Source organism: Loxodonta africana, chromosome 1, assembly GCF_030014295.1.
Source record: "Loxodonta africana isolate mLoxAfr1 chromosome 1, mLoxAfr1.hap2, whole genome shotgun sequence".
Classification (NCBI taxonomy): Eukaryota; Metazoa; Chordata; class Mammalia; order Proboscidea; family Elephantidae; genus Loxodonta; species Loxodonta africana.
The window spans coordinates 169,934,391-169,960,170 of NC_087342.1; the positions used below are offsets into that span (position 1 = coordinate 169,934,391).

At 40.8% G+C, this 25,780-nt stretch overlaps 1 protein-coding gene across 6 annotated transcripts in view; it reads right to left on the reverse strand.

Moving 5' to 3' along the window:
• ATG5 (autophagy related 5) overlaps positions 1–25,780 on the reverse strand; it is a 220,824-nt gene that overhangs the window by 36,408 nt on the left and 158,636 nt on the right. The window contains exon 8 of one of the 6 annotated variants that reach the window (XM_003404316.4): positions 1–25,780. This exon is cut by the window's right edge and continues 6,008 nt beyond it. The exons of the other annotated variants lie outside the window; for them this stretch is intronic. The gene's annotated coding sequence lies outside the window, so the exon portion shown is untranslated. 6 annotated transcript variants of the gene reach the window in all.

The following is a 25,780-nucleotide window of genomic DNA, read 5'->3' on the forward strand; positions in this document are numbered from 1 at the left end:
TTTATAAATCCAATTTTTTTTTTTTTTTTGTCCTTGGGGTTTGGAAACATTACATTTAAACATCTGTGAGTGAACATCTGAGAATAATAACATCAGGAAATTACATGCTGCAACACTCTATGTAGTACAAAAACACAGTCGTAAGTGCGGTCAGTTGCAACTCAAATACATCGTAACTTGAGGACTACCTGTGCTCTGTAAGATTCAAAGGCCTCACACTATGGTCCCAGAATACTGTTTACATCCTAATACATACTCTCCCTGATGTATCAAATGTCCTACATTCTATACAATCCGGCAACACTGTTTTTGTGAATGTACCCTTAATTTCCTGCCTCCATCACCAAAATAAAACCAAATTCAGCCTTCGAGGCCCAGGTCAAGTGCCACATCCTCCGTGACATTTTCAAATTCACCTATTGGATATGAAATCCCTTCTTTTGATCTTTCCCCAGCATTCTGCTCCTTGTCTTCTCCTCACTGGGTATTAGACTCACTTTAATTACTAGACTGGAAGTCTCTAGTGGTAGAAAGGCCAACTTCATCCTTGTCTCAGAGCCAGCAGCAGAGTTCTGGAAATCAAGCAATCAGACCTGCTGCTTAACTGTAGCCAGAGTGAGCCATCTGGCCAGTCTCTTCTGCTGGGAGTCTGCAATACAAGGCTGAGCATCAACACAAGTGTGGCGGCAGTCCCTTATCTGGACCTCTGGTACCAGCATAAAGGTAGAAAAATCTACAACTCCAACACAATTAAATATTCATTTGTATTCGTTTTCTATGACTACCTAAAAAATCATTGCCAATTTAGTGGCTTAAATTAACACGCCTTATTTGCTCATAGCCCAACATGAAATTGTTAGATTTTCTGCTCAGGGTATCACAAGCATAAAATCCAGGTGTTGGTCCAATTGAGTTCTTCTCTAGAAGTTCTAGGGAAAATCTGCTTTCAAGCTCATTCTTCTTGTTGGCAAAATTCATTTCCCTGTGGCTGTAGGGCTGAGGTCCCATTTTCCTGCTAGCTGTTAAGTCAGGGACCACTCTTCGTACCTAGAGGCCAGCCCTCTCCATTGGCAGTCCTGCCAGTATGTGTTTTTCTGACTTCCTTTTCTTCCACCAGACAGAGAACACCCTCTGCTTTTAAATGGCTCATGTGGTTAGGTCAGGCCACCCAGATAATCCCCCTTTCTTAAGGTCAGCTGTGTCATATAACATAACCTAATCATGGGAGTAAAACCCTTAATGTCCACGAGGTGTATACACAAGGAAAGACAGGAAATCTTGAGGGCCATCTTCAAATTCTGCCTACTAAAAAAAAAAAAAGGTGAAAGAGTTGAGGACAAATCAATTTTGTAGAGAGGCCACCATGTTTCTTCAATGAGTATAGGAAAGAAAACCTTTAAGTGTCCTTGAAAAATTGGGAGGGGCCTAGAATTCCTGAAGGAGTCTTGAAAACAGGAAGAGGAGGGCTTACAGGCAGAGGGTGGAGATGAAGAAGAGGACATGGGGAGTGGGTGAAGGAGTTGCTGAAACTGAAAAAATCAGAGAGACCAGCGTGGGCAGCAGTAGCAGTGAGGAAGGAAAAGTGCCTGGGATCCCCAAGTTAGGGCTGCATTTCTGATCTATAGTGTACAGGGAAGTTGTTGGCCTGGCAAAGGCCAAGGGCAAAGGAGGCACCTTGGTGAATGTGCTGGGGCAAGTGGGGAGTCCAGCTGAGATGAGTCTGCAAGAGGCTGGTGGGAGCTGTACAGCCTGCAGGAAGGTCTAGGGGCAGTGTGAAGGGAGACTAAGGAAGGCAGGGGCTTTGGCTGTTGAAGAGGCCTGCATAGAACAGGTAGTGTTAGGGCAAGATTCATGAAATGAGCATCGCAAAGAACTCTTCTACAGATAAATCAGGAAACATGTTCCCTGAGACCACAGAGCACAAGATAGTAGCAAATGCTGGCCCCATAAGGCACAACGTTTGCATCTTGGGCCCAGTTTTTACTACTGACTCACTCTGTGACTGTGGGCACCTTATTTGACCTTTCAATGCCTTTGCTTCCTGATCTATAAAATGGAGACTAAGAATAACTCTGCCAGCTACTCAGTTTAATTAGTGCATAGAAAGCACTTCACTATCACTGGCTGCCAGGAGCATGCCATTTCCCACTCCAGAGCACTGCACTGTGGCTTGCAAGAGCAGGGCAGCCTTTTACTGCCCACCTCTGGATTGGGTCTACGCAGAGACTGCCCTCCCAAGCTGGGCCCTGGTCTTGAGGAGATTCACATCCAAATCAAATGTATCAAATAGCAATTCTCATTCAGGATACTCCCCTTTAGCTATATAACCTCCTGCTAGATTCCTTTTCAGAGGAATTTTCCTTAGGTTTTCAGGGTGAAGTCTCCATAAGTCATATTTATATCACTATTCACTTTTAGATCCTGGCATTCAATTTATCAGGTGAAGCCCAAATGTCACTGTTGAAAACTGTGTCAAACTGTGAGGCTATTATGAAGTCTTTGAAACAAGAGCCAAGTATTAGCTTTATCTCATGTATCCCAAGGACACACTTTGAATGGTAGTGGTGGGGCAGGAATTTACAGACAAACAGAAGTCCATTCTCTACACTGGGCCTGGATCAAGTCTTAAAATGCAAGCCAATATTGGCATTCATTGATATGTTCTAGAATTTTCTAACAAAATGCTTAGAGAGAGCTGGGGTGCTTTTTCGTGGACTTTGAAGAGTGAGCCATGATTCGAAGTGAGGAATAACCCAAAGCGAAAGTGTTTGATGATAGGTGCCACTTCCCAGCAGAACCCAGGGAAAACCCTGACAGAAATATGACATAACCGAGACTGCCTCACGATGCACCAAACCTCAGAGAGAAGTCAAAGCCAGCCCACGGGATTTCTGTTCCAACCCAATGGGAAAACAGCGTCTGGGATACTGAGCAGGAAAATCCTCTGTGACAGAATACATCTCTTAGCCTGAAGGTGCTCCATTGACTGACAAGAATCCCCTGGGAACTGGTTCTTCTCCATGTGGGGTCCCAGAGAACCAATTGAACTAGTCTCGCTGGTGGTCTATAAAGTGGCTGGGCTGTGAGGTGAGTGTCCCAATGTGGGACTGCTCTGTGTAGGGCCACCATCCCCTCACCAGGAGAGACTTAGGTACTGAATGGCCTGGGACGGGCCCATAAATCCTGTGATAACCCTTAGGGTGGCTGGCCTGTGTTAGGTCCAAGGTATTCTGGAGTTTCTAGGGGACACCAGGTAGATAGGCTTATGATGATCCAGAGCCCAAAGTATTCTGCAAAGCTTTAAGAAATCTTTGGAAGCATCCAAGACTAATATTAGGGAAGGTTCCCCTTTGATCTCTCTGTCCAACCTAGAAAGTTCTGTGACATCTTTCTAGAATTGAGCAGTGTCTGGCCACACCTTAGACTCTGAGTGGCTTTGCCCATGGTAATCCTTGGTACCTGCTTCTGTTCCTGAACACACTACCTTTAACATCTAGAACTCTAACATGCCCCTGCTTTGTAAGTAGTAAGAATTTTCTAAAGAAAGGCCTTCTGCAGCATGGGATTCTGGTTTACCAACTAGTTTAACTCAAGGGTTGGTTTATTAGGAAGAATAGCCTCAGTAACTCTACCACTAAGGGGCCTTGGGAAAGTCAATACACTGTTTTGGACCTGAATTTCCTCATTTATGTAACGAAGAAACTGGACTAAATAATATCTAAGATGCATTTGGACTCTAACATCCCATTATTTATGATCTATCTATTCTGGGTCTTCCTTGAGAGCTTCAGTTATTCATTCAGCAAAAGTTCACTGAGCAACTACCATATGACAACTTCTGTGCTGGGTCCTAGGGATATGCTGTGAATAAGATCTGGGCACTATCCTCAAGGACTTTATAGTCTATTAAAAAGTCACCAATTTTTTAAAAAAAACACATAACTATTAAACAATGTGAACTCGGTGGGTATATATATGAGTAAATTTTGCTTATTATTATTATTTTTTTTCCAGTCACGGCCCCCAACTTTGCAACATGGAATCTCCCTCTACAGTGATTAGCAAATTTCTCAATGATTAGATTATGTGACTTTCTAGACATCTTCTGGACACTTTTCTGATATTAAAACTATTATGTAGCCCAGCTTAAACCACTAACTAAAATTAGACTTAAACCGAGATTGACTGCAAACAGGCATGAGGAACCTTTTTGGGGTGACTGAAATATTCTAAAACTCACCATAGTGGTAGTCGCTCAGTTCTGTAAATTTACTAAAAATCTTTGAATTGTGCACTTAAAGTGGATTAATTTTATCGTGTGTAAATTATATACCTCAATAAAGTCATTTAAATAAGATGCTTGATTTAAATTGTATCTCATCTTCTCTCTCGTTAAAGTGGCCACAAGGCTGTTTCAGTCCTGGGGAGCTGAAATGGGAAGGAGGCAGGATTTGCTCTTTCACTCTCCATCCCCATGAAGTGGAGGTAACGGTAAGTGGGGCTATGGTCTAGTTTGGTATTCTCTTCCTCTTCCATCTTCTGGGCCTAGCTGCTCTGACATTGTGAGCTTAAACCAAAAACCAAACCAAACCCGTTGCCATGGAATCGATTCTGACTCATAGCGACCCTATAGGACAGAGTAGAACTGCCCCATAGAGTTTCCAAGGAGCACCTGGTGGAGTTGAACTGCCAACGTTTTGGTTAATAGCTGCACCGCTTAACCACTACACCACCAGGGGAATAAAGGATGTGGCTGGGTTCTTCTTAATAACTGGACACATATTAGCAGTGGAATGGTAATCTCTGAGCAATGCAGGTGAATGTTTTTCTTACGTCAGTGTTTAGCTTCACCTAGTTTCCTCTGCTGTTGATGTTCTTAGCAATGTCTCCCTTCCCGGTCTGTGAGTTCATGCTCCAGACACCTGTGTGGGAGGAAACATCCCTTGCTTGCAGGTACATGGGGAGCCCCAAGGCTCCTGCCTATTTCCTTTAACACCCTAGGTTCCCTTATAATTCAGAAAAATCACTAGACTGAGCTCCTTCCTGTAGTCTCTGGAGGCTATGGAAATTTGGGGGAGCATTTCTCCCATTATTTTTTTCCTAGAAACAGACCCTAGAATCCTATTCATTCTGTTGTTGTAAGCTTCTCCAGTAAGGTTCCTGCCTTCAGAAAATCTCCAGGAAAACTGTGGACACAGATTTCATTACATTTGCTTCCAAACTCTAGGAGATACATGGCAAAATTTTAAAGATTTTCCTCATAACACCCCATATTCAGTATTATGACAAGACCACATTTTTGTATCTTAGGACAGGTACAAGTAGAAAACGAAATACCAGTCACCACTTCTTGCAGGTATTCTCACATCTTTAAGCCTGATTCTCCAAACCCCCACTTCATCCCCCACCACTTAACTCACAGAGAAATGGGGAGGAAAAAGCCACAGCCTTCCTCTCTGAGTCAATTATTTACAGCTCTGCACTCTTTATCCTCTATCTTTTCCCAGTCATTTTTTTCTTTTTCTTTCTTAGTACAGACTAGAGGAAGGGAGAGGTGCTGCGGTGATAGTTGAGATAGCAGAGCCAGTTACGCCACCAACCAATAAGCCTGTTCTGGTTATCTATTTCTGAGTAACAGCCCACCCCAAAACTTAATGGCTTAAAAAAACAACAATCATTTATTTTGTTCTCAAGTCTGCATTTTTGGCAGGGCTTAGTGGGGACAGCTTCACTCTATCCCATGCAGCCTCAGCTGGAGTAGCTTGACTGGGGCTGGAGGATTCACTTCCAAAATGACTCAGTCATATCGCTGGAAACTTGGTACCAGTTATGGATGGGAGCTCAGCTGGGGTTGTGGACAGGTGTCTTGATTCTTTCCCACATGGGCCTCTCTATGGGGCTGGCTGGGCTTCTTCAAAGCATGGCAGCCTGAGCCCACCTTTGGTGCTTTTTATTCCTTTGTATAGATCTGTATTTCCAACTTGTTATCATTTTCCTCTTTCTGGAAGGATTTAACATTCTTATGTGTAGTTCTACTGATAATAAATTCTTTAGATTTTGTATGTCTGAAAAAGTCTATTTTGCCTTCATTTTTGAAAAATTTTTGCTATGTATAAAATTCTAGTTGATAGGGATTTTTCTTTTCTGTAATTTAAAGATGTATTCTCCACTGTCTTCTTGCTTGCACTGTTTCCAATGAAAAATCTGCTGTCATCTTTTTCTCTGGTGTGCTTAAGATTTTCTCTTTATCTCTGTTGTAGAGCAATTTGTTCATGATATGCCTTGGTGTAGTTTTCTTCATGTGTCTTGTGCTTGGGCTTCACTTAGCTTCTTGGATCTGTGGGTTTACAGTTTTCATCAAATTTGGGAATTTTTCAGCCATTATTTCTTCAAATATTTCTTCTCTCCTCTCCTTTGAGGATTCCAGCAACCATATATTAGGCTGCTTGAGTTGTCCCACAGCACACTGATACTCTTGATTTTTTAAATTCTTTTTTCTTGTTGTGTTGCCTTTTGTATAGCTTCTATTGCTGTCTTTGAACTCACTCATCTTTTTTCCATAATGTCTATTTATCATTAATCTAACCCATTCTACCATTGTATTTTCTATCTCAGACATGGTAATTTTCATCTCTACAAGTTCAATCTGGGTCTTTTTTATACCTCCCATATATCATCTTAACTTTTTAAACATTTGGAACACAGTTAAAATAACGGTTTTAATATTCCTGTCTGCTAATTCTAATATCAATGTCAGTTTCAATTGATCGAATTTTCTCCTCACTATGGGTTGTATTTTCCTACTTGCATGCCATCTAATCTTTTATTAGATGCCAGGCACTGTTAATTTTACCTTATTGGGTGCTGGATATTTGTGTTTCTTATTAGTATTCTTGAATTTTATTCTGGGACGCAGTTAAGTTACTTGGAAATAGTTTGATCCTTTTGGGTCTTGATTTTAAGATTTGTTAGGTGTGACCATAGCAGTGTTTAATCTAGGCCTAATTATTCCACATTACTAAGGAAAGAGTTTTTGAGTACTTTTCCAATACCCTGTGAAATACGAGGTTTTCCATCTGGTTGGGAGGAGCAGGTACTATTTTTGTCTTTGTGTGAGTCCAGGATTTGCTTCCTCTAATCTTTTCAGATGATTCTTTCTCCATCTTTGGGTAGTTTCCTCACATGCATTTGCTGATTAGGACTTGGCTGAATACTCAAGAAGAATCCACAACAGATCTCCAAGTTTCTCTCTATGCAGCTCTTTTCTTTCCAGCACTGTTTCATAAACTCTAGCTCCCTTGATCTCACAAGACCCTCAACTCTGTCTCTTCAACTCAGGAAGTACACTGGGGTCCACCAGGAAGTGGTGCCTGTACTACTGCAGACTGAACACACTCTCAAGGGAGTAGTAACCTGGGGCAATCATAAGGCTCACTTCATTTGTTTCCTGACTCTCTGGGATCACTTGTCTTCATTGTTCGATGTCCAGTGTCCTAAAAAAACATGTTTCATATACTATTTTTGAGGAATGGGGGTTGTTTCAGGCAGGAGGGTAAATTCCATCTCTATTACTCCACATTGGCCAGAAACAGAAGTCCTACCAAACATTTTTTTAATCATATAATCCAATCCAAAAATTCTGAACCTGCATCCTGATCATATGTATATTTACTTGTAAATTTTATACTCCTATGCTTGTAAATATGTATGGTAAACATTAGTAATATTTATTACTATTACTAGCAGTAATAGTAAAACTTAATTTCTTTCTTCTTTTTTAGATTAAAAATACAGACAAATAGAAGTTCAAATATTTTCTTCTTGTTCTCCAGTGAATCATCCTGTATAACCTACAGGTCCAAGGAATGAGGATTCAGGAAGCCCAGCTCTCTGAACTTTCAAAATCAACTGAAAAAGTATTCAAGATCATTGGTATGTGTAAAATGACACATTTAGTTCTAATATAAGAGTCAGAAAAATGAGATTGGCACATTGGCTGACACTGACTAAAGCTAAGGTTCTATAAAACAGTTTTTTAAAAAATAGTGTTGGCTAAAAATTTCATCCCTTTATCCATTTGGAAAAATTCCCATTATCTTTTCCCTTTACCTTGGTCAGGTCTTATATTAAAGTTGAAAGAGTCCATAAATATCAATTGCATTCTCAGTACTATACCAGACAACATGGAGGGATGAAAAAGATCTCCGAATAGAAATGCCCCTTGTGAGTTTAGCTGTATTTGCTTTCCCACCTATCCCATGGGTCAGATGCACCTATGGATGGGCTTTAACCACTTGTACCTGAAGAGGAAGGAAGAAAAGGGCACTAGAATTAGGTCTGCCATTCCTTCCTGGGACTTGAGAAGAAGCAAGAGACCTGGCTTACTTCTTTCCTCAACCAGCCAGCAAAGAGAAAAGCCTGATCAACCTGGTTCTTGGCCTTGGCTGGTGAAGCAGCTGCAGACAGAAAGTGAGGGGAAATCATGCCAGAGAAATATGCTTGCAGAGAACCGAGCCTGACTGTAGAGCTCAGAGCGTTAATCACTTTCACTCTGCTGCTGCTGCTCTGGCTGCAAAAGGCGCCCCCCATGCTGCCGCCAGAAGGTCAGTGCGGCAAACTAGCAGGAAATACAACGGTCAGCAGAAAGGGTAAAAAGAAGCCTATCGTTTCTCAGACAGGAGCTTTATTTCCACCCTAGTCCACAGGTTCAAAGGACAGCTGCCTCACAGGGAGAGTGTTTAACCAAATCCTGTTTGCATGTTTGACATATGAAGAACTTTTCTTGCTCACTGAAACTCAGTTCTAGAAGGCCCATGTCCCAGCAGCCTTGATTCCTCCCTCCTCCTCTCCGACTCCGACAGGACAAGTTGTTGCAGCTATCCTGGCTGATAGCTGACCCTCCAAGAAAAGTGTGGCTAACAAACTCAGGACTCATCCTCCACTTAAACAATTTTACAAACCTTTGCATAAGAACAGATTGCACAAACCTGCATGTGCGAGGCTGAGGGAAGAAAAAGGGAAGAGTGTTTTCTGCTTATGACTGGGACCCTGTTATTCATTGGACTTGAGTGCTTCAGCTGAGTTTTGTGGATTAGGGGACCAAGTCATGTCAGCACTAGAAACCTCCCTGGTCTCAGTCATAGGTGCTAACCCACCCCTTCCCCGCAGCCGTACCATTTCTTTGAGAGAATCCTCCCTGTTTCGCTCTTTCACAGAGCAAAGCTGTTCTGAGTGGTGTCTTGGGTCACACCCAACTCACAATGCCCAACAGAATCTGACAAGAGTTCTAGGGTAATTTTCTGTGGCCTTCATCCTCTGTCCTACCCTTGCTTGCTGAGGTGGGTAGGAAGCAGGACTCACTATGAGTGCTGGGCTCTGGCGTCTGGCAGTGGTGGAGCTTCCATCCTGCCCAAGTGGTTCAGGGAAGGAATGTTGGTCACATGAAATCCAGGGGCAGCTTTGTAGTGTGGGAGACAGTGAGTACCATGTTCCCACAGTGTAAGTCATGATGACACTGTCAAACAGGACTGGTGGGCGGGGGAAAGTGAAAGAAAAAGAATAAGAAGGAACAGAAACCAAAGTGAGACATACAGAAGGATCAAGAAAGAGTAACGGCCAAGGCACGAATAGAGGCCAGAACCACAGGAAGGGACAGGTCTGGAAGAGACTCCGGGAAAGGCAGGCAAATGAGATTGTGGGTAGGAGGAGAGATTAGACCAAGGAAAACACAATGGACATGAAGAGAAGACATGGAAGAAATGGGAGGCAATCTGCCAACACCTACACCAACAGAGGGTGTGTGAGGCAGGTCCCAGACCCCACTCGGAAGCCTCACCCTCCGAGCCCCCAATACAGGACATATCAGCCACTGCCAGTGAAATCTGTGTCTCTGCTTGCTGAAGGCCTTATTACATTCAGGCAGAAAGAACCTATGAGAGTCTTAGGAGAAAAGAAAGGGGATTTAAGCAGAGGAAAAGACCAGGGAGACCTGTCTATGCAGTCATAGTCCTCCTATCAGTTATCCCCAAGAAGGGCCCTGCCTGGGGTCTTGTGGTGATACATAGAAATAGAAGCTGAAGCTTCTGGTCTCAGGGAATTTAGGAGAGGAGACAAGATGTACATACACGAAGCACTAAATCAGAGCAATATTACTGGGAATACTCAGATGAACACAGTAAGAGAAGATTGGTTAAAACAGAGAATGAATTAATAAGAGAATCAAAGAAATAAAATGAAGAAGGCTTTCTTGATGATGTTATCCTGTGGGTGGAAAAATATATAATTCAGGAATTAACCTAAACCATGTGGGTCAAACTGGATGAAAAATTTAAAAATTAGACCAAGAAGGCTACTTGGGTTTGACTATATCATAGCACAGATTCCAAATCAAATCAAAGAACAGGAGGTGTAACTGCCAAATCCAGTCTTCTGGGTGAGTTGGATCTGCCTGGGCATGATATTCAACTTCTTTTTTTCAGTTGGTGCCCCTAGGAGCATTAAAAGGCAATGAGGAAAGACTGGTGGGATGGCCCTAGAGGGAAGCCAGCTTGTGAGCTCGGAAGCAAAGCTTGCCTTAGTTTGTTGGTTTGGACAGAGACAGATGTCCAAGACAGCTTGGGCCCTAAGAGCCAATGAATAACTGAGGTTGGAAGGAGGCCAGGAAGGGGTGTGGGTGGGGGGAAGAGATTGGTTGTATATGTGTATGTCACAGAGGCAAGCACACTCAACTTGCAATTTAGAGAAATGGTTGGTTAAGATGATAACTATAACAACTAACATTTATTGAGTGCAAACTGTGCCAAGTGCTGTTCTGAGCACTTTACATACATTAGCATATTGAATCCTCACTACAACCCCCTGAGGTATTTACTATTATTATTTGCATTTTATACATGAGGAAACCCAGACACAGAGAGATCCACCAATTATGTAGTAGATGTTAACCCAGGACTCTAACTAAATCCTGCAACACTCTTTTTTTGAAGCCACAGAATATTCAATGTCTTCGTTTCTTCATCTGTAAACATTTGTTATCTAACTTGCTTGTAGAGACATTGCAGATGATGAAGCCTTGTGAAGAGACTGGCTATGTTGTCATTGTGAGAGCATTAGCATTATTGTTGTTAAGGCAAAGCCTTTTCTGGAAATACTAAATGTATGTTTACATTCTCATGCAATGCCATAAGGCCTTTAAGAAGTTTACAGAGGCTCATCAAGTGAAATGAACTCCTCTGTTTCCCCAGAAGATAATAATGCCAAGGGAATTTTCTTTCAAGAGAAGAAAGATCTCTTTCTGACATTCCTTTACAACTTTTACAGAATTTGGGAGATGGCACTCTTCTTCCTTATTCTTGGAAGAACAGCCAGGTTTTTGTACTTGTGGGAGCCTCTTCCACAAGGACCAAGCCAGAAAAGATGTGCTTTACTTTGGTCATCTCAGAAATCAGGTTTTGAGTCTGGAAGGCAGCAGATAGATAGATAGATAACAAATACATCTGTTTCCACAAGAGCCTGTTGTTCTCTGTACTAACTGCTATAAAAATGACATGAAACTAGCCACATATTAGTTTTGGTTCTCGTGACTAAATCAAGGAATGGCATGATGGTGCTGTGTCATTAGAAATGAAACCAGTTCTTAAACAAGAGAATAGGGCTGACATTTTAATAACCTGAACAATTTCATAGAAAAATCAAAGCTGAAACTTCACCACCCCAGTTCTGAACACCTGCTGCTTAAGGTTGGTTTTGAACCAGTGAAACTTCTTTCTTGTGATGAAGACATGGGATGGGCCCTGACTTGCCCAAAAGACTCATGGTGGCCAGGGGTCTTCCTTCCATCTACTGTCCTGCTGGGTGGAAACGTGGGCTCCATCTTGGCTAAGATAGGTCTGTATTTGGCACTTTAAGAAAAAACGAAAGTACCTAAAATTTATTTTTTCAAATATATTAACTTTCTGACATTCATAACAATTCCCTGGGGGTATTATTATCCATGTTTTTTTAGATGAAGAAACTGAGACTTGAAGAGGTAAGTCACTTAGCTGGAATAAGGCAAAGTTGGGCTCTGAACAAAGATCTTATCCATCTCTGCATTGCTTCCAACTTGGCCTTTATCAAAATAATAGTGAAGATGATGTTGATGTAGCAGTCACAGGTTGCCTCTCCAGCATACTTTCCCCTTTCTCCTGCCACAGCACCCAGATTTTGCTTTGAGGGAAGCACCTCCTCCCAATTCCCTACCTTGTCTCTGGCAGGTGGATACATCCAGCTTCCAGGGGTGGGCCCTTATATGCTTAAGCCAATCAGAGTATCCTTCATCTGGCCATTGTGACTGGGTCAGATTTAGTCCAACGAGGTTTGAGGAAATGTTTACTGGGGCTTCTGGGAAACATCTTCCTCAGTCCTCTGCTGGGTTACCAGAGAAGACAGTCCCTCTTTTATTGGATGGTGCGATGTGAAAATAGAAAGCCCAAAATTCCCTCAGCCATTTGTGCCATCAAGAGAGGTGCAAGCCTGAGGTGGAAGCCAGCATACAGAAGAGGCAGTGCTGTGAATAAAACAGACATGGAGCTGGTGCTCTGAAAAGGATGTAAAGTCTATACCAAGCTCTGCAATTTTTGGTGTATGAGACAACCAATCCCTTTGTTTGCTTAAGCCAGTTTGAGTTTTATTTTTGGTCACGTGATAATTCTTAATACAAACACCACTAGCACCACTGCCAGAAACATCCGATTGTTATTTTAGCTTGTCAACGCTCAATCTTTCAAAATTAATTAGCACTTCTGGAGCACAACCATCCCTGGAGCCTGACTTTCCAGAGAGGACTCACATTTTTCTGTTTCTGGGGTCTGGCCTCTTAAAGTTTTCTGCTCTATCTTGTCGCAGTCTAGGCCTGTCCTCTTCCAAGTCCCATCATAATCACAAGAGATGGCTGTACTCTACTCGGAAAACCAGCAGGGGAAGTGAGCAGCCAGCTGCAGATCTCAGGCATCAGCACTGACAAGAATAAAGTTGTCAAGAAAGGATTTTGCCACAATATATTGTTAACATAGTGCAAAACCAGTGGGAGAATTCTTTGGAACACAGTTGGTCATGTATATGATCATCTCACTCGTGCCCATCAGAATGTGATCCCAAAGAGCTTTTGTTCCACTCTGGGGATCTTTTATTTGCAGGTGGTTGACTCGTACTGGGTTCATAGATTTGACATCGATCATCAAGAATCGTGCAGAGTCCTGTGGGTCTGAAAATCTGTGATAAGAACTAGCTTTTGAGATTCCACTGAATCCCAGTTTCTCTTGAAAAATTCTGATACTTCCATTTCAGGTCAATATGAGTAAGCACAGGGGTAGAAACACAGTCTAAAAAGTTAAAAGAATCCTGTAACTATCCTATATACTCCAGTAGTAAAGAAAGAAACCATAATTGAGTAGTGTGGCGTTAGATGTGTAAAAGAGAGCTCACTCCCTCCCTCTCCTTCTCTCCCTACACCCAACCTATCAATAGGATATGTCATTTTCCAAATATGATGTAACTTATCCATTTCTCTACATCTTTACTACAATCATGTAATTTATTCATTCAACAATTACATATTGAAGGTCTGCTGTGCTCCAGGCATTGTTCTAGTGGCTGGGAGAATAAGACTAACAATGAAATGTGAACCACACATTCTAGTGAATTCTCTTTCACCTGGTGGATCACTGCAAGAGTCTTATTACTGACTTTTTCCTGTTTCCTCTTTTGGCTTCTTCTTCCATTCTCCCCATAGCAGCCTAAGATATCTTTTAGAATTATCAATATTTCCTTGTTTAGAGCCCTCCAGTGGCTTCCCATCATTCATCAATTAAATTACTACGGCCTCTCAGCCCTGTAGAGCAACTTTGTGCCTCCTCATTTCTTTGGCCTCTTCTCACATCCTGTGTTCATTCCTCTCCAGACACACACTGGTCTCTTTTCAGGTCCTCAAACACATTAAAGTTCTTTCTCTTTTCAGAGCTTTCAATCTGCTCTTTTGTTGTTGTTAGGTGCTGTCTAATTGAATGTCTTATAGTGACCTTATTTATGCAAAACAGAAATGTACGTATGCTGGGTTCTGTACCATCCTCACATTCATTGCTATGTTTAAACCCATTGTTGCAGCCACCATGTGAATCCATCTCATTGAGGGTCTCCCTCTTTTTCACTGATCCTCTCCTTTACCATGCCTGGTGTCTTTCTCCAGTGATTGGTTCCTTCTGATGACATGTCCAAAGTAAGCTAGATGAAGTTTTGCCATCCTCACTTCCAAGGAGCATTCTGACTGTACTTCCTCCAAGACAGATTTGTTCATTTTTCTGATAGTCCATGATGTAGCCAACATTCTTTCACCATCACCACAATTTGAATATGTCAATTCTTCTCCAATCTTCCTTTTCTGTTGTCCAGGTTTCACATGAAAATACCATGGCTTGGGTCAGGCACAGCTTAGTCACAAAGTGACATTTTTGCTTTTTAACACTTTAAAGAGGTCTTTTGCCCCAGATTTGCCCAGTGCGATACATTGTTTGATTTCTTGACTGCTGTTTCCATGGACATTGATTGTTGGCCGAAGAAGAATGCAATCCTTGACAAATTCAACTTTTTGCCATTTATCATGATGTTGTTTATTGGTCCAGTGGTAAGGATTTCTGCTTTGTTTATGTTCAGGTGTAATCCGTACTGAAGGTTGTAGTCTTTTACCTTCATCAGTAAGTGCTTCAGATCATCTCCATTTTTGGCAAGCAAGGTTGTGTCATCTGCATAGCTCAGGTTGTTAATGAGTCTGCCTCCAATCCTCATGCCTCCTTCTTCTTATAGTCCAGCTTCTTGGAATATTTGTTCAGCATACAGATTGAACAAAGTGAAAGAATACAACCCTGCCACACACCTATTCCAATTTCAAACCATGAAGCATCTCCTTGCTCTGTTTGAATGACTGCCTCTTAATCCATGTACAGGTTCTGCATGAGAACAAATAAGTGTTCTGGAATTTCCATTCATGATGTTATCCATAATTTGTTATGATCCACACAGACAAATGCCTTTGTGTAATCAATAAAAACACAGGTAAACATCTTTCTGGCATTCTCTGCTTTTGGCTAAGCTCCATCTGACATCAGCAATGATATCCCTCGTTCCACGTCCTCTTCTGAATTCAGCTTGAACTTTTGGGAGTGTTCTACTAATGTACAGTCATTTTTTAATCATGTTCAGCAAAATTTTGCTAGCAGGTGATATTAGTGATATTGTTCAATAACTCTTACCTTTCCCTAAAACAGTGACTTTCAGGCTTTTTTGACTGTGCTCCACAGTAAGAAATGCATTTTATATCAAGAATCAGTAGATATAAAAACACATACTTACACAATAAAGGGAACAAAAGTTTTATAAGGCAATACTTCTGGTATTTTCTATTCTTTTTTTTTTTTAAACTAGTCTTGAGTCACTAACTTGCAGTTTGAAAATACTCCTCTCTCTGCTCTTTAAATGTTTGACTCTCAATCTTGTTTTCTGCCTAAATGTCAGCCTTTCAGAGGCCTTCTCTGCTTACCTGATCTAAACCAGACGGGTTATTTTTAATCTCATTACCCTGTCCCTTCCCTTCATATCAGGCACTAGAGTTATAATTATATATTTCTTTGTTGAGACTTGCTTATTGTCTGTCTCCAGTATCACACTGTTAGCTTTTGGGGGCAGGCATCTTCTCTGCTTTGTTCACCATTGCATATCCAGCATCTAGGTCAATGATTAGCATCAGAGTAGAATATAAATATTCACTGACTGACTGAATCAATGAGTGAGTGAATGGGTGAGTAAATAATGCTGAGGCCTGGACTGAAATATAAGCCTCTTCAATAAAAGGAACGAAGCCCTGGTGGTGCAATGGTTAAGTGCTCAGTTGTTAATGGAAAAGTTGGTGGTTCCAACCCACCAGCAGCTCCGTGGGAAAAAAAAAAGAGCTGGTGACCTGATCTTGTAAAGATAACAGCCTAAAAAACCCTAGGGGGCAGCTCTACTCTGTCCTATAGGGTCACTGTGAATCGGAATCGACTTGACGATCACAACAACAACATAACAAGGCTGGGGCAGGAAATATACAACATGAACATGGAATATCTTGTGATACCAGAAAGTAAGGACATGTTCAGTCACAAAAGGGACTATGTCAAAGGAACTAAGGAGTCAACATGAAAGAGCACCTAATGGCTGAAGGTGGAACAATTGAAGCAATAAATAAATAACTTGCTATTGCATTATAATCCAGAACATTAAATAGATATCCATGAGAGCCCATACTAATACAAATAAAGATTGACTAAATAAATGGGAAAATAAAAAACTACTGCCATCAAGTCAATTTTGACTCATAGTGACCCTATGAGACAGAGTAGAACTGCCCCATAGGGTTTCCAAGGAATGGCTGGTGGATTTGAACTGCTGACCTTTTGGTTATCTAAGGCCATGCTCTTTAACCACTGTACCACCAGGGTCCCAAATAAATGGGGGAGAAGAGAAAAATCTTCCTTACAGAGAATTTTAAATAATTTATATAGATACTCTGCTCTCAAGGAGATGGGGCTTAATCCCTCTCCACCCCCTTGAAGGGAGGAGGTGCTGCACTTAATGATTTGCTTTCAAAGAACAGAGCAGGGAAAGGGGCAGGGTGATAACTTTACAGTAGGACGCATGGCAAACACTACCTTGGCCAGGTGATCAAAGTTAATGTCACCAGTGGTGTCATGTGGATATCATATAACCCCTGATAACGTGCTGAGAAGGCTACTTCCCCTCTGTGATCTTCCTCCCAAAAACCTGTAGCCCCAATGTAACCATGAGAAAAGTATCAGTCAAACCCAAAGAGAGGGACATTCCACAAAATACCTGACTAGCACTCCTCAGGTCTGTCAAAACCCCCATGAAAAACAAGGAAAGACTGAAAAACTTCCACAGACCAGAAGAAACTAAAGAGACTTGACACCTGCATGCAACATGGTATCCAGAATGGGACTCTGGCAGCAGGGGTGGGGGAGGGGATTAATTGAAAACTAAGAAAATCTTAACAATGGTAAATAATAATGTATCAATATTGGTACCTTACCAAACCAAACCTGTTGCCTTCGAGTCGATTCCGACTCATAGCAACCCTACAGGACAGAGTAGAACTGCCCCATAGAGTATCCAAAGAGCACCTGGTGGATTCAAACTGCTGATCGTTGGGTTAGCAGCTGTAGTACTTAACCATTACGCCACCATGGCTTCCATTGGTATCTTAGTTGTGACAAATGTACCCTAGTAATATAAGATGCAACAGTAGGAGAAACTTGGTGAATTCTCTGTACTATCTTTGCAACTTTTCTGTATATGTAAAAGTGCTTTAAAATTAAAAGTTTATTTAAAAGAAAAGTCCAGCCTCATTGTCAAGAGCAGGCTTTCATTCAGGTGGTTTTATGGAGCACCCACAAAGCACTTCATATACTGCTGGGTACAATGAAGACACAAAAAATACTCGGAAGACGGTGTTATAAGTTAATTTGTGTCCCCCCAAAAGTTTGATTTGTTCAAGATATGTCCAAGCCCTAACCCCTGGTACTTGTGAATGTGACTTTATTTGGAGATAGATAATTACATCTTTGCAGATGTAATTAGTTAAATTCACAGGTCATACTGGAGTAGGGTGGGCCCTCTTCCAATGTAACTGGTATCCTTATAAAAGGAGAAGTGACACAGAGAGACAGATGCAGAGGAAGATGGCCATGTGAAGACGAAGCAGAGATTGGAGCGATGTAGGTACAAGCCAAAGAACAACAATCAGTTAAGATTCCTTTCCTAGAGCTTCGGAGGGAGCATGGCCCTGCAACACCTTGATTTTGGACTTCTAGCCTCCAGAACTGTGACGGAGTAAATTTGTTTTTTAAGCCACCCTATTTGTGGCACTTTGTTAAGGCAGCCCTAGGAAATGAAAGCAATGGGTGGATGAATACAGAGAAGGAAAGGCATCCAGGCTGGTGAAAACCATAGGGGTTTACAGGTTGATTAGAGGGAGTTTAAGGGGATGTTGAATTTCCCTGTGGGTATCCACTGACATTCTTCCTTAATGGCCCTAAACGCTAAACATATTCACTTGCATGTAACCTTATGGAAGAAAAAAAATTCAAATTTTGGCAAATCATTCCCAGTTATTCAGCTTTTAACACGAACAGGGTAGAATATATGTATTAATATGACATCTCCAAGGTTTAATGTTAAGTGAAAAAAAGAACTGCAGAACAGTGAGTATACTATGTTACTATAGTATATGCGGGTTGTGTGTGTGTAATTGTGCCCGCCTGTGCGCGCACATACGTTATAAATTCCTAGCAGCTCTCCGAAATATTTATAAGAAACTGGTTAACAGAGGGAGAATTCTGTGGAGGCACGGGAAGGTGGGAGAAGAGGGATTTTCACTATATACCCTAAGAACCGTTTGAATATTGTGTATGTATGTGTGTGTATATTTACCTATTTTTTCTGTATGTATGTGTGTGTATATTTACCTATTTTTTGTGTATGTGTATGTATGTGTGTGTATATTTACCTATTTTTTTATTTATCATTTATTTTTTATTTTTTTTTATTACCTATTTGAAGGAAGCCATGGTGGTGCAGTGGTTAAGAGCTCGGCTGCTAACAGAAGAGTTGGTGGTTCAAACCCACCAGCTGCTCTGCGAGAGAAAGATGTGGCAGTCTGCTTCCATAGAGATTACAGCCTTGGAAACCTTATGGGGCAGTTCTACTCTGTCCTACGGGGTAACTATGAGTCAGAATTGACTTGATGGCAATGTTTTTTTTTTGGTTTATTATCCATTTGAGACAAATAAAAAATGTATCAGAAAAGAAAAACAATTGCCAAAGCAGAAAATTTTAGATTTTGGTACAGGTTTCAATAAACTTTTCCTCTGGTTTATGTTTGGATTATCTTGGAGCCTCTCACTTTATGTGGGATCTGTTACACAGTTGGGTGATAGACAAGTGGTCTGTCTGGACTGTCAAGTCCTTGCTTTTAATGTCATCTTCAAATGAGACTTTAGGGGCAATCACAGAAATAACTGATGGAATTGAAGAAAGGAGACATTAATCACAGTTTATATAGTCTAAGCTAGGAATTAATTAAAAAAAAAATCCCATGGTTATTTCGTAAATAGTCTGCTTGTACTATATTGTGGTTTTAGGTTAAAAAGCAGTACTTTGTTAAATGTAAACAGTTTTAAACCACCCCAAACCCTTAATAATGAATCATACTACTATCATACAAAACATTTTAAGAAAAGTTTTCTCAAGTCCCTTTGAATCGACAAATAACAGATCCCTCAAACAAATAACTGATCAGTCATTCATTATAGAAAAATATTTCATCAAGATCACATTCTGGTTTTAGGCAATTTTCTGTTTTCTCACATTCCACAACAATATGCTTTCAAACTCCAAAGATAATGCTTTGCTTAGTTCTAAAAGAATTCATGTTTGATACGCACATAAGCATTTTGAGTTATTTAAAACTGAAATACATTTTTGAGATGTATTTCGACCACATTTCAGCTAACTTAAGGAGAAAGGATGTTCAATTTTTCTTACATAAGTATTCACTTCAAGGTTAAGCCAAATGTAAAATATTTACATCAACCTGCCATTAAAAAAAAAAAAAAAAGAAGCTTCATGGACGCAAGGATGGAAGGTCTCAGATCAGAATAGCATCGCCTGGGGGCTTGTTGGAAATGCAAACTCTAAACAACAGCCTCACACAGCGATTACTATAAATATGAGAAGTGCTGGGCTAAGAAACCTGAACTATGTTCTGACTGAGGTTATACTTTTTAGTGTACACTGTACATTATCTTTAGTAATGAGGATAATGTTACTTTTTTTAAAAAAGACCAACCAGAGAGTCACACGTGCCAGAAATGACTGTAATAGTTGTTCACATCCTCCTCTTACTTCTGAAACTTTCCTCCTCTTAATCCATTCCCTCTTGCTTCTTCCCAGGTCATCTATTACCCTTCCTTCCCCCACATCCCCCCTTTTCCACTGGAGCGTTCCCTTTCATCCATGAACATACCAAGGTCTCCCTTATGCATAAAATATACGTTTACACACATTTTCTCTCCACCATACTATTGTCTCAGCTACAATATTTTTTTCCCTTTCATCATTAAATTTCTCAAAAGTTGTCTACATTTGCTATTTCCACTTCCTCATCAACCGCTTACATCATAGTCCTTGCAACTTGACAGCTATCAGATGCACTGTGCCAAAACTGCTCTCTTGAAGGTCCTCAAGTGTTTTTTTTTTTTTTTCTTTTAAATTTCTCAAATGTTTCCTTTATATATAATTATGGTGCTTTAGGTGAAAGTTTATAGCCCAAATTAGTTTCTCATTCAAAAACTTATATAAAACTGTTTCATAACATTGGTGGCAAACCCGATAATGTGACAATACTCTCCCCCTTTCCACCCTGGGTTCCCTGTGTCCATTCGACCAGTTCCTGTCCCTTCCTGCCTTCTACTCTTGCTTTTGGGCAGGAGTTGCCCATTTAGTCTCGTGTATTTGACTGAACTAAGAAGCACATTCCTCACATGTTATTGTTTGTAATCTTTGTCTGAAAAGTGGGCTGCGGGAGTGGCTTCAGTTCTGAGTTAGCAGGGTGCCTGGGGGCCATAGTGTCAGGAGTTCTTCCAGTCTCTGTCAGACCAGTAAGTTTGGTCTGTTTTTGTGAATTTGAATTTTGTCCTGCATTTTTCTCCCACTCTGTCCAGGGCTGTCTATTGTAGTCCCTGTCAGAACGGTCATTGATTTTAGCTGGGCACCATCTAGTTCTTCTGGGCTCAGGCTGGTGAAGGCTGTGGTTCATGTGATCCTTTATTCCTTTGAATAATATTTTCCTTATGTCTTTGGTTTTCTTCATTCTCCTTTGCTCCAAATGGGATGGAACCAATAGATGTATATTAGATGGCCACTTGAAGGTTTTTAAAGACCAAGATGGGACTCACCAAAGTAGGATGTAGAACATTTTCTTTATGAATTATGTTATGCCAATTGGGTTAGATGTCCCCTGAGACTATGGTCCCCAGACCTCAGCCCCAGAAACTCAGTCCCTCAAAGAGTTTGGGTGTGTCTAGGAAGCTTCTATGGCTTTACCGTGGACATGCTGTGCTGACTTCTCTGACATTGTGTGTTGTCTTTCCCTTTACCAAAGTTGACACTTGTCTACTATCTGCTAGTGATTTCCCCATCCCACCCCTCCCATCCCTCGTAACCGTCAAAGATTGGCTCTTTCTGTGTGTAAACCTTGAGTTTTTATAATAGTGGTCTCATATACTATTTGTCCTTTTATGATTGACTTATTTTACTCAGCATAATGCCCTCCAGATTCATCCATGTTGTGAGATGTTTTGTGGATTCATCATTGTTCTTTATCGTTGTGTAGTTGTCCCCAGGTATTTAGTAGGCATATACAAAGTCCTGGTCTCCATTATCATTTCCCTAGATCCTGCTGTATTTTATGAATTCTTTTTTTAGACTCTCTTCTTTTAAAAACACTATTCTGATTTTTATAGACATGTAGAAACTTCTGTCTCTGGCATCTGCCTCCTTCCTTCCTCTTTTTGCCCTTCAAGTATGGACATTCCCCTTAGGTTAGTCCAAGGTCTTCTCTTTCTACTCTGTATCTTTTCTGTGTGTTCTCTCCCTTCTCCTGCTCCAGGGCTGAAGAGCACTGGTCCCTCTTTAGAACTCCAACAATCTTTATTATTTTCATTCATTTAATAAAAAAAAAAAAAAAAATTTTTTTTTAATAAATATTTATTGAGGGCCTATGACATGCTATTGCATTGTGCTAGGCACTGGTGAACAAAGCAGATCCAGTCCCTGCCCTCTCAGAACTTACAGCCTACCAGGAAATATAAATATAGAGCAATTAGTACAGATGGGATATTGAGGAAAAAGTAGAGAATGAACTGAGAGGAGCGGGCAATTATAACCAAATCTATTTCAGGAGTAGAGTTTCCAGATAAAATGTAGGATCCCCACATGAAGCTGAATTTCAGATAAAGAAGTTATTTTTAGTCTAAGTATGCTCCAAATATTGCATGGGATACATTTATACAAAGAAGAAAAAAAAAACTATTTGTTGTTTATCTGAAATTCAATTTTAACTAGGTATCACACATTTGGCCTTCTAAATCTGGCAACCCTTTGGAGAGTAAAATCCTGAGGACTGGAGAAGAAAGTGCTGAAAAATTGAAAAAAGATGAGTAAGACTTGGCAAGCACAAGGAGATACATTTTACAGAGAGGTAATTTTTTTTTTTTTTAATAGTCAAGGCAAGAGTTTGTAATAAGAGTTTCATGCTTTTGAGAATGAGATAGATATGGTTGGATCATGAAGAAGAGAAAGAATACTGGGGATACATCTAGTAGGGGGAACCCAGATATTGCAAAGCCTTTGTCACGTTAGTGTCTTGGACTAGGGAATTCACATACGGAAAGGCAGATGGTTAAGTTATTCCAACGTATGATTGATTCAGTTCCTTGCCAAACTCTTTGTTTCAACTTGCACCTCCAGGTGGGTGACTCCCACACCTATTTCCAGCCTTTGCAGCTCGGATCGCTGTCATGAGCTGCAGCCCCACACTTAGAGTGCTCACTGACAATTCTATACCAAAGACCTTTTCTATACCCAGTCTTCAATTGGGAGTGCAAATCAGAATCACTTGTAAGGCATTAAACATATCTCAATGCCTCAGTCCTACAGAAACTGAGCTAATGGTGTGTGTGTGTTCAGAAATAAATAGTTTTGAATGTTTGGAAGTAGCTCCGCAGGTAACTGGGATGTGTAGCAAGCATTGAGAACTAGTGTCTCTCTTAACCCCTCAAATACGAGTATTTAAACCTGCTTCAAAACTAAACACATTGCCTGTCTGCCCTCCCCACCCCAACTAAATTCTTATTTGGGTAACTAATTTCCCAAATTTTTTTTTTTTATCACCTTTGACTTCTTCCTGCCAGGTCTCTCATATTGCTCAGTTGCTTCTTCCTCTGTTTTCTTTTAGCTGAAACATTTTTCCACTATCAATATTATAATGCCTTTGGTTTGAAATTCATCACTTTATTACCAAAAGGGCCAGGCCAGCGGAGCTCCTGGACCGATGCGTCAAAGCTGGTGTAGCAGGCAACGGGGAGCTAGAAGGTCAGCTTTTGAGACTAACCCTGTTTCAACCAGAGAAGCCCCTCTTGACTTGCTTTTCTGGACATTTCAGAAAGCAAATATTTGAGAAAGAACTCTGCTGCAAAAAAAAAAAAAAGTTTGCTGATTACAGTAGCTTTATCTCATTGGACCCCCGGACTCAGCCTGTTCTAAATCTCCCTATGCACTCCTACCAGAGTCATCATCTTAAAAGGTTACTCTGAACATGTGATCTGTTGTTCTTATTGTTAGGTGTCGTCAAGTCGGTTCCGACTCATAAAACTACTGAAAAATATTCAATGGCTCTTAGTGCACATCAAATAAAATCTCATCTCCTTAGCCTGGTATTCAAGGCTTTCTATAATCTTATCAGAATATAATTTTCCCGTCTTCTCTCTCTCCCCCAGAGAAGTGACAGGTTCCAGCTCAGGTGGACAACCTTCCTTCTGAGCTTTTTATTCATGCGGCTCTGTCTGGCTTACTGTCACCCACTCACCTTCCCTCATCCCCATTTATGAAAATTTTACCCTTCCTTCAAGTTTGAGCTCAAAAACCACTTCTTCGATGCAGCTTTTCCTAATGTATTTGGAAGTTATAGAAATGTATTAATTCAACAAATATTTAATAAGCCCCTACAAAGAAGAATTGATGCCTTTGAATTATGGTACTGGTGAAGAATATTGAATACACTATGGACTGCCAAAAGAACGAACAGATCTGTCTTGGAAGTACAGCCAGAACGCTCCTTAGACAAGGACGGCAAGACTTCATCTCACATACTTTTGACACGTTATCAGGAGTGATCAGTCCTTGGAGAGGGACATCACGCTTGGTAGAGGGTCAGCGAAAAAGAGGAAGACCCTCAATGAGATGGATGGACACACTGTCTGCAACAATGGGCTCAAGCATAACAATTATGAGGATGGCATAGGACTGGGCAGTGTTTTATTGTTGTACACAGGATCACTATGAGTTGGAACTGACTTGATGGTACCCAACAACATAACAACAATGATGTGCTGGGCACTGTTAGAGGAATGGGGATAAACAGAAGAATGAGACAAGTCCTTGCCCTCCAGCAAGACGGGCAAGGTGTCCAGTGTAGCCAAGGCAGAGAGTGATGATAGGAGATGAGGTCAGAATTTGATAAAGAGTTTAGATTTATTTTGGGTGGGATGGAAAGATATTGGAAACTCTTTATCAAGTAACTGCCTATAATTTGAAGAAAAGGTGAAAGAAAGCATAAGAGTGGAAGCAGGGAGACCAAAAAAGAGGCTATCGTAGTAGTCCATGTTAGAGACAACAGTTGCTTAGACTTGGTGGTAGCAGTGGTGGTAAGAAGTTGATATATTAATGGTATTATTTTGAAGGTAGAGTCATCAGGATGTGCTGATGGATTAGATATGGGGTGTGAAGGGAAGGAGAATTAAAAATAACTCCTAGGTTTTGGGACTGGATGACTGGGTAGCATTAAAATGGGAAAGGGTGGAAGAGGTGTGGGTTTGAGGAAAAAGTCAAGTGTTCTGTTTCAACCAAGTAAAATTTGAACTGCCTACTAGACAGCTAAAACAGGATGTCAAACAGGCACTTGGGCATAAGTTTGGAACTCAAGGGAGAGGTCAATGTTGGGGATAACATATGGATGATGTTGAAATCTATGGGATGAAATCACACAGTGAGTGTAGCTAGACAAGAGGGCCAAAGCCTGAGCCCTGGGACATTTCAATATTTAGGGGTCAAGAAGAGAAGAATAATCACAGGAAACCGAGAAAGGCGCTGAGGTGGGAGGAAAACCAGGAGGGTGTGGTGACAAGTGAAGAAAGTGTTTCAAGAATGAAGGTGTGATCAACTGTTAGTGCTTCTGAGAGGTCAAACAAGATACGATCTAATTAGCTCCAAGTAAATCCTTCTCTCAGCTCTATTTTCTGATAGTGTTTTATTTATACCTTATTGCAATTTCTAAGAATTATGTTGCATAGTTATTTTTGGATGTCTTTTCTTCACTTATAGAGGTTCCTTAAGACCAGACATCTTGTCTTGTTCCTTCCAGACCATCAAATATCCTATTTGCTCAACAAGTGTTTGAACAGATAAATGAATCATGTGGAACTCTGTAAAACCTAGAAGGATGTGGCTAACAGAATCAGCAATTAAGTGTTGGTTTCACTGAGCTCCTAAGTGGTCTTCTTTAAGACTAGTGTGTGGGCTTTGTTCTACCTAGAATGAAAGATGCCCATCACACATTTGAGTTGGACTATTGCTCACCATAACCTATCTAGCTAGCATTTCTATTTTTTTTACTCTGATTCAAGCATATTTTTTTTTTTTTTTTTGCATAGTGTAGTCCAAAAGTAACTTAGCTTTTACCTGATTTGCTCCCACGTGACCTTCACCTGTAACCTGATTTGTTTTCTTGACCTGGCTACCTCTCACCTCTTAACATTGGCTTCAGGATCTGGCAATACCTTCAGAGGTCATCAGTAACTTTCTCTGTCATACTCTAACATTAGCTTCATTACAGTGTATCAGAGACATTTCATAT